Source organism: Diadema antillarum, unplaced genomic scaffold, assembly GCF_040938485.1.
Source record: "Diadema antillarum isolate AM-2024a unplaced genomic scaffold, OU_Dant_1.0 scf00000140, whole genome shotgun sequence".
NCBI classification, from domain to species: domain Eukaryota; kingdom Metazoa; phylum Echinodermata; class Echinoidea; order Diadematoida; family Diadematidae; genus Diadema; species Diadema antillarum.
This window is the reverse complement of record NW_027271029.1, coordinates 838,844-847,284: the sequence shown is the minus strand read 5'-3', so window position 1 is coordinate 847,284 and position 8,441 is coordinate 838,844.

Sequence of the window (8,441 nt, the reverse complement as noted above, 5' to 3'; positions counted from 1 at the left end):
AATCGATTTTTTTTTCTTTGCGCCTATGCGTCACTGTGTGTTATGATCAAGAGGTGGACAAGATTATCAAAGAGATTTTCCCCGAAGGAGAAAAATCTCTTTGACAAGTATATATATATATATATATATATATATATATATTTTTTTTTTTTTTTTTTTTTTTTAGTATCAGAATTGGAATTCAACGATTCGTTTGACGATTTGGGGGAATTATGGTTTTTGGAAAAAAAATCAATTAAAATATACAAACAACTTATATCAGGGGAAAATGTAAACGGCTATAAATTGGGTATTTCTGTCAAGTATAGCTTTGTGTACCATCAAAATGTAGAGCCTCTGGAGCACCAGGTGCGCGCATGTATCACCGGCAGTGAACGCAAATGCTATATAGAACACGTATACTTTAATGCCGTGTGCACGACATTAAAGGAGGATTATTAATTGGTATAAAGAAAAATGAAAACAAACACCACACTAGATTCTATAATGTAACATGAACTTTCTCACTAACTGATCAAATTACTATTTGAAATAGAGTCTAAACAAAAAGGGAGGTTTGAAAGTTTGGTCCATTTGCTCCTGCGACATTATTGCTCCCATGAAATATCTGCACGCTAAGCCAAACATAAAACTCACCACAAAAAAAAAAAAACAAAACAAAAACAAAAACCATAACCCATATCCTATAATTGATTATCCCCATCAAACTAAAGCTAAAACCCATATCACAACTTTATAACCCTATATAATCCTAAGTCCTTGGAGAAAATAAGACTAATAAGGCCGCAGGAGCAAACATATTATTAAATGTCATGTCAGATTTTTTTTTCGGGGGGGGGGGGGGGGGGGGAGGGCAACTGCTCCTCCATGAGAATCATGTAGGCTTAAGTGATTAATTGCAAATTTCAAATATTTGCGTGTATACGTTTTATCTCAATACTATGATTGATTTCTCAATCGCAACAATTGACGGCTTTTGAGTCCGAAAAGTTGCGAAATCTTGCTGTCAATCGCAACCGAACCGAAGATCAAACGCAAAGTTGCGAATCGATTCGGGGGACTTGCGATTTATTCGAACACATCTAAAATTGGGAACTGATATTAATTCCATTTAGATACAATGTCATGGACATGGGTTATTAAGATTTTGCATACACCGGATTGTACCAGTTAGATGCATCATGGTTTGGTTTGGTTTGGTTTCCCGTCATGAAAAGGCATACAAATGAAATAACTTTACAAATATACAGAGTTTACAGAAATGCAATGTTATACAAACATATACAAATAAGAGAAAATTGATATTTAAGCAGTACGAGTATGAGTTTACAGACAGAGAACCTAAACAATAATAACAAAGACAAAGTAATAGATGAGATAGTGGAAAACGGCGGGCTGGAAAACCCATATTTAGCGACACTGTTGTAGAGTCACTGGTCCTCCATGGGGACCAGAAGAAGAAGAAGAAGAAGAAGAAGAAGAAGAAGAAGAAGAAGAAGAAGAAGAAAAGAACACGATAGAAAAAAAGAGGGAGGAAAGGGGGTTATCGTCTTGTAATAACAATAATGATATTCAATATTATCTTCTTAGGCCCTATTCAAAGTAGAAATCGATATACAAATCAAAATGATCATTAATTATACAAACATCATACATGAAAATCTTTGAATTGTTCATAAAAAGAAACCATTGAGTCTTATTCAGTTTAATCATTTAACAAATTGTTGGGCAGTTACGAATATAAATGGGAAGACTATTATGCAACTTTGATACCTCTATAAAAAATGTGCGTTTACAACTATATTGTTCGAGGTATCAATTTCACTAGTAAGCCTATAGCGCCGGAATGTTGTAAAGCTTAGCTATGTTATACAGATTTTAGCAACTAGTGTATCATTAATCTTATTGTATTTAATCTAACTGGCGCTCATCAGAAATTCGCTTTTTTTTTTTTTTTTTTTTTTTTTTTTTTTAGTTCCATTTGTAGGTCTGTGATCCACAGTTTGAGGATTGGGCGTCGTCGTCTGAATGTATGAACTGAAACCAATTCAACCGTGTGAACGAGCCGACTTCTGCACGCACGAGTACGAGTAGAGCTATGAGTCAATATAGCGAAGTGCAAGTGACGTGAGTGCATTACTAAGGGCGGACTCACACTGTGCGATTTTTACTGCGATTTACCCTTTGCGATGTCGCACGACGAGAAATCGCACAGTGTGAGGATGTCTGCGATACGACAACCGGCGATTTGGGGATATCGCAGGGATCGCAGCCCCATCGCAGAACTTTGAACATGTTCAAAATTCTGCGACAATCGCTTGCGACGATGATCGAAAACTTTCAGTGAAGCAAGGTGGTATAAGAAGTACTAATCAAGATTTGGCTAGATATGCTTCCTTTATTCCTCAATTGCTTACTGATCTATCTCAACATGATGACGAAGATGAGATGGGGAGGGTGTTTTACAACGACTTAGAGTGCAATCGTGAGTAATTCTACCATGAATATGGGCTTCTCGCGTCCATTGCAGCGGTTTTGTCCATACGTAGTCCCATGTGTAGAGTTTGAACGAGGGCAGATTAAACAGTCTGTGGGTTGGTTAAAATTTTGTTTGCGTTCCGCCGGACCGGTACTGTATGCATAGCCTTGGACTAACTTGTTAAGTGTTAGATCTAATGTTTAAATTATACTAAGCCTAGGCCCTACTGAGTATGCTATAAACTAGACCCATATCTAGCTGGGCCTAAATACGTGTGTGGGCCTAGAAGTGGTTCTAGGCCTAGTCTGCCCTAGATCTATGTACGTGCCTAACTCGTTACGTGTTCCAGTCGAATTTTATAAATTAAATCGACATACACGTTGTATAAACTACTAGGGCCAGGCCCCTGGTCTGGACAGGCCCTAGATCTAAGTCTAGACCACAATGGCTTAGTATTGCACTGCTACTGGATCGACTGACGTGGACGTGAACACTAACAGTAACAGTAAACACATAACGTTAGGGCCTAACGTTAGACGTGGTTTCTGTCTAACGACATAACGTTGAAAAACAGTAACCAACAGTTAGAGATCTAGTCTAGTCTAGTAGAGGCTTCAAATGTGAAACATTCTTCCTGCCCTGCACACACGACCATACTAACACACAGTTACAAAACGTTGGTGGAGTACAGTTAATTCTGAGTACCGGTAGACATCTATACCGACGGAACCGGAACAGAAACAGAAACAGATCCAGATATTTTTTACACGTTGATAGGAAAGGATATTGATAATTGAAAGTCTAGCCCATCAAGATGTAACTGATATTATCAGTGATAAGATCTCTAGAAATCTACATTTTCTTATTAGAGTCTTATATAGATTATTCACTAAACTGGTCTGTCTAGACCCTAAGCACTAGATCTAACAGTTGATTAGTCTAGCACTAGCAGTCGTAGCATGCACTAACGTTAGCACTGCTCGCAGTCAGCAGGCTTCTTCTTAGTTTTAGACCCGTTCTACAACATTAAACGATAGTAATGTTAGTCCCTTACGGTGATCTAACGTTAGGGTACTAACGTTAGATTGGTCTACATTTTTTTTTTTTTTTTTGTGCTCATGGATTTCAAAATCATACGGTAGGCCTACTCTGGTTAAGCTAGTGATGGCTACAGAAATACAGTGTCGATCATTACTTAGACCTAGGCACCTACTGGATCTAGATTGTCAGTAGCTGTGCTAGCCTTTCCTGCCCTTGGCTGTGGTCTAACGCTAGAACCGTAGGCTTAGACCTATTTTGTATTAAACATTAGAGGAATTAGAACTCTAACCGTTGGAGTTAGACCTACGTGTACACTGTAATTGAGATCCATTGCTATAGTTACAAGCAGTATGAATCCAGATCCTAGACAAAAAATAAACAAACTGTTCCCAAACTTTTTTTAAGAGTAGACGTAGTGTCTAGTCTCATGGAAATTACCTAACTAAGCCAGGAGTATAGCACTCTAGATTTTTAACAATAAGGCCTAAGTGGAGCTGAGGTAACTTAGATTGATCAGTTGTTCTTGGAGATTTGTACAGAAATTGTAGTCTAGAAACACACACACACACAAAACAAATGCAATGCATTGAAGTGACCCTCTCTACATGTAGGTTACTAGGTGATTAACATTTTATCCATATTTGTCCGAGTTTTTATGTGATGATCGATCATGCACTCCAAACTGAAAGTTGTTACTGTATGAGGCTGTAACATGTTCATGCTCAGGTCTGCAGACTAGTGCTACAAAGTATTTGATTATCCGGCAGTGCGTCATTTGTTAATCTGTGTTGATAATAAACACAGCCTTGTCGTTGCTGACTCAGCAAGTCACAAACGTGCTGTGCACAGCACTTGGTAAGGCTATATAGTATACAGTAGGCCTACAGTACCGGTGTACATGTCACACTCTCTGTTAACTTTAATTGCCCTTTAATTTCATAACAAAGTATATCAAAATGAACTCTCAGTCTGAAATCATCAAAGACCCTGCCCCAATCTGTAGGGTGTACAAACTGTACTTGCAGTTTGATTGCGGAATGTAAAACATCATTCAAGGGCAGTCATGAATTATCCAAAATTGCAGACTGTAGGAAACAATGCTGTGTGCGTCATGTGTTACACATGTATGTATATTGACATACTTGTACTAAACGTACACTATATGTAATGCATAGTGTAATTTAGTTAAGCTTTCGAGCCCGTAGACCTTAGTAAATGACTGAAATAATTATGATTATGATATATGAATTTATGAAGCACTTATGTACAGGCCTGTCCAATGATCAACAATGGCGAATAGTTGAATAAATTTGTATATCACTATATGTGTTTGTTAACTCTAGATTCATTCCCAAATGTTGTCCTTTTTACCCAAATGGTAAATTTAGAGTCTACTGTAATTATCATAAATGCCTGAAAATAGTTGTCCCTTTGTGTCACCCTAAACAGGTCTGAATAAAAATGAAATCTCTAAGGAATTCATACTGGAGGCTTGTCTCAATGTTGAAAAGGAAGAGCAGAAAAGGAGCAGCTGGCAACTGGTTGTCCTGCAGAAGTACATGAATCCCTCTCTTACCTGCAATTTCTGAGGACAAACATGCCATGAGGATACCTAACCAATTTTGGAGACTGAGGTACAGTATATATGTTAGAAGATGAAATAAACACTTTTTCATACTTTCCAAAATGTTTATGTGACTGCATGTGTGAATACATCAGTTTCTCTTTTTCTTTTTATGGTGGCTTGACAATTTAAAAAAACACATTAAGTTGCGAGCAAGAAAGATATCATTTCAAAAAGTGTGATTTAATTGTCTTTTACAGTATTTTGAAGAAAATAGAAATTTCATTCATGCTACCCTAAAAGTGATGAATAGTTTATTCATAGAACTTCAAATAGAGTCATTGTAAGCAATTTCTAGAAATAAATGAAAACATCATTTCTTTGAAAGAATGAATCCATTGTAAGACATAGGGGGAATGCATCCCTCTTCATCATTCTAATTCAATACAATATGTAATCATGTTTGTGGTTTTTTTTTTCTTTTTCTTTTTCTCCTATTTACTAGGAATTACAAGATGGTAAAGACTCTACCAGCAAGGCGTCAAAGGCTGAAATGCTACACATAAGGAGCAGGAGAAGGAGAAGCAGGACCTGTCAAAGCAAAACCTAAGAAGATAAGGAGGAGTCAAGAAGCAAAGGAAACCAAAATTTTATCAGCAGTAGGTACCCTGCTGATGCACTAATGGAAAATGTTTGCTTTACCTCTAAAATAGAGAGAGAAAGAAAAACAAAAACATGCTTGTTGTTGTTGTTTTTTTCCTCTCTCTCTACAGACAAGTGCAACATATTTATGTATTTGGGGTGTACCTGAAAATCCCAAATTTTATTTACATACTTCAAAGAACATTGTTGAGTAGACTTTATTCAAAGAATTATCATCCAGGGATACTTCTTTTTGTCAGGGCGTTCAGATCTATGATCACTGTGGAAAGGATTATTCAGGCGTAAGTTCTCTAAGTATAAAATAAAAACATGCCACATTGTTCTTTTACTTTTTCAAGAAAATAAAATTCCACAGTCAATTCCATGGTCGAGGAACTTCATAAAAACTCAACTCGATAACTCAACTGTGGTTGTCAGTTGCTAATGTGTGTAGTTCAAGTGCTGTAAACACTGTAAGCAAATGGGCGGAAAGTTGGAGGCATCCTAAACTACAAACATTTGCTTCACAGGGAACCTTATGCATTTTTGTAACAATTAATATTTCCCCTATTTTCTCCCTTTTGCTCTCTTTTTTGTGTTTGTTTAGCCCTTGCTATGTAGTTCACCTCAACACTTACACCTGTAACTGCAAGATCGGTGTGGGATGACATTGCTGTCTCTCTGGGACTTACTGGAAACAAAATGTGACTTTTCAAAGCAGGAAAGTGATAGCTACTACAGCAGGCAGTCGTGAAGGTGGAACTTGAAGAAACTGACATATTAACTTGTTTCTTTCATTTATGTTGGACCAGTGCAAGTTTCCATGAACTTTACATGCATTTGATGTTAACTTACAATGGCTTGATTTCTGTTTTCCGACCAACTATAAACACAGCTACTCTCGAAAAACTCAAATTTACGTGCAATCACCATGAGTCATTTTTTTTTTCTGAAATACCATCAAACAGCTGAAGAATTTCAATATGCAAGGTTTTGTCATGATTTTAAGGCGATTATGCACTGTTACTCCGACAATGCACTTTCCCTTTCTCTTTAAAATGTATCCTGCAACTTTAAATCATGTACAACAAATGTACCATGTTTTGTTTGTATCACTGGAAAACTGGAGAGGGAAAAATTCCACAAGCTTTTGTTTGATTTGTGAGGGCCATTACAATGTTCAGAGACAATAGCAACACTCTTTCCACTACTGTTTAGAAATGTATGTTTTGTGCAACTTTACATTAAACTCAACATGTTGGCCAAACATTGTTTTAATGGCTCGAAAACTGGGGAAGAAAGCTGTTCTTAAAGCCGTTACATAACTTTGAGGGCAATTAGTGCTGTTACCACGGCATCACACTTTGCAGTGAGCTGTAAGCAAAACTTCTTTTGTAAGCAAAACTTCTTTTGAATCGATGGAAAACTTCAGAAGTTCAAGAGATGTTTTAGAAGTTGTTGTATATGACTTCCACTGTTGCAAAAGTAGTAGTGACATGACATCATATTTCTTCGTCACTCACAGGACTGCACAGAGTAAAAACACCTTAGGCCTTTGTGGAAGTGAGAGCTTATTGCAAGTTGTCTAATATTAGTTTAACTTGACCATTGAACAACTTAGTTTTGTAAACTTATTAATCACCCTAATAATGCCAGTCTACATCAATAAGGCTTTTAATAATCATTGCACAATGATGGAATTGCACAGTGTGTTTTCATCGCCCTTGTCTAAGCGTATTGAAATGTGAGTCTGACAATGATACATGTATTGCCAGAAATGTTTGAGATAGAAAAATGGAGAATGGCACATGTATCATTGCAATAAGTTGTACTATAGCTGCAAACAAGAAATCATGTTACTGTGCAATTCTGAATTTAGAGCAATGTGAATGCAGCAGTCAGCGTTTTGAGATAGCTATTTTTTTCCTATGCAGTCGTATGTATGCTACCGTATAAGTGCTGCATGGTATTTTAATCATACATATTTTATCTGCTGATCTCCCCCCTCTGCACAAAATTATGTTTGTTTGTTTGCTTATTTTTTATCATACCTCTATCTGTATCGATGGATAACATTTATCACTGTACTCAACATCTGAGAGTTTGAGTCAGCAAATTGTTATAGTTGTATTTGCTACATTGTAGGCTACAATTTGCCACTTACCCTTATCAGTCAAAGCAATTCAATGTTCATTCATTTGTATCTTCCTGATTTATTGGTAACACAATTGTATATTTCTTGCTTATAAGTCAATTCTGGAAAGTAATACATGTATGTGTAACCAAAATTACATGTACTCTAGCCTTGAAACTTTTATTTTTTTTCTTCCGCACATTTTAACCAGCACATCTTCTTGTAAAGAATGCCTAAGGTAGGCACCAACATAATCTGGGATGGACAGAAAATGGACAATGTTGAAGATGAGATCTCCTGTAATGATATTACATTTTTAAGGTATACAATTGACAAGGTTCACATACAGTTGGAATTTCAATTCAAATGATCGACTGCTTTGCCACAGTATTTTGCAGTGTATGCAGTGTCTGATTAATCTGGATTAGGACCAGTAGCACATTTAGTGCATCTCAAAGCACCCCTTCGGATGCTGGTATAATCATTTCAATTTGGCATTTTTCAAAATACACTGTATGTTTACAGTAAGTGTCTATGTACCTTTGTACACAAACTCTAACTGTAAACATTGCTTGTAGAGT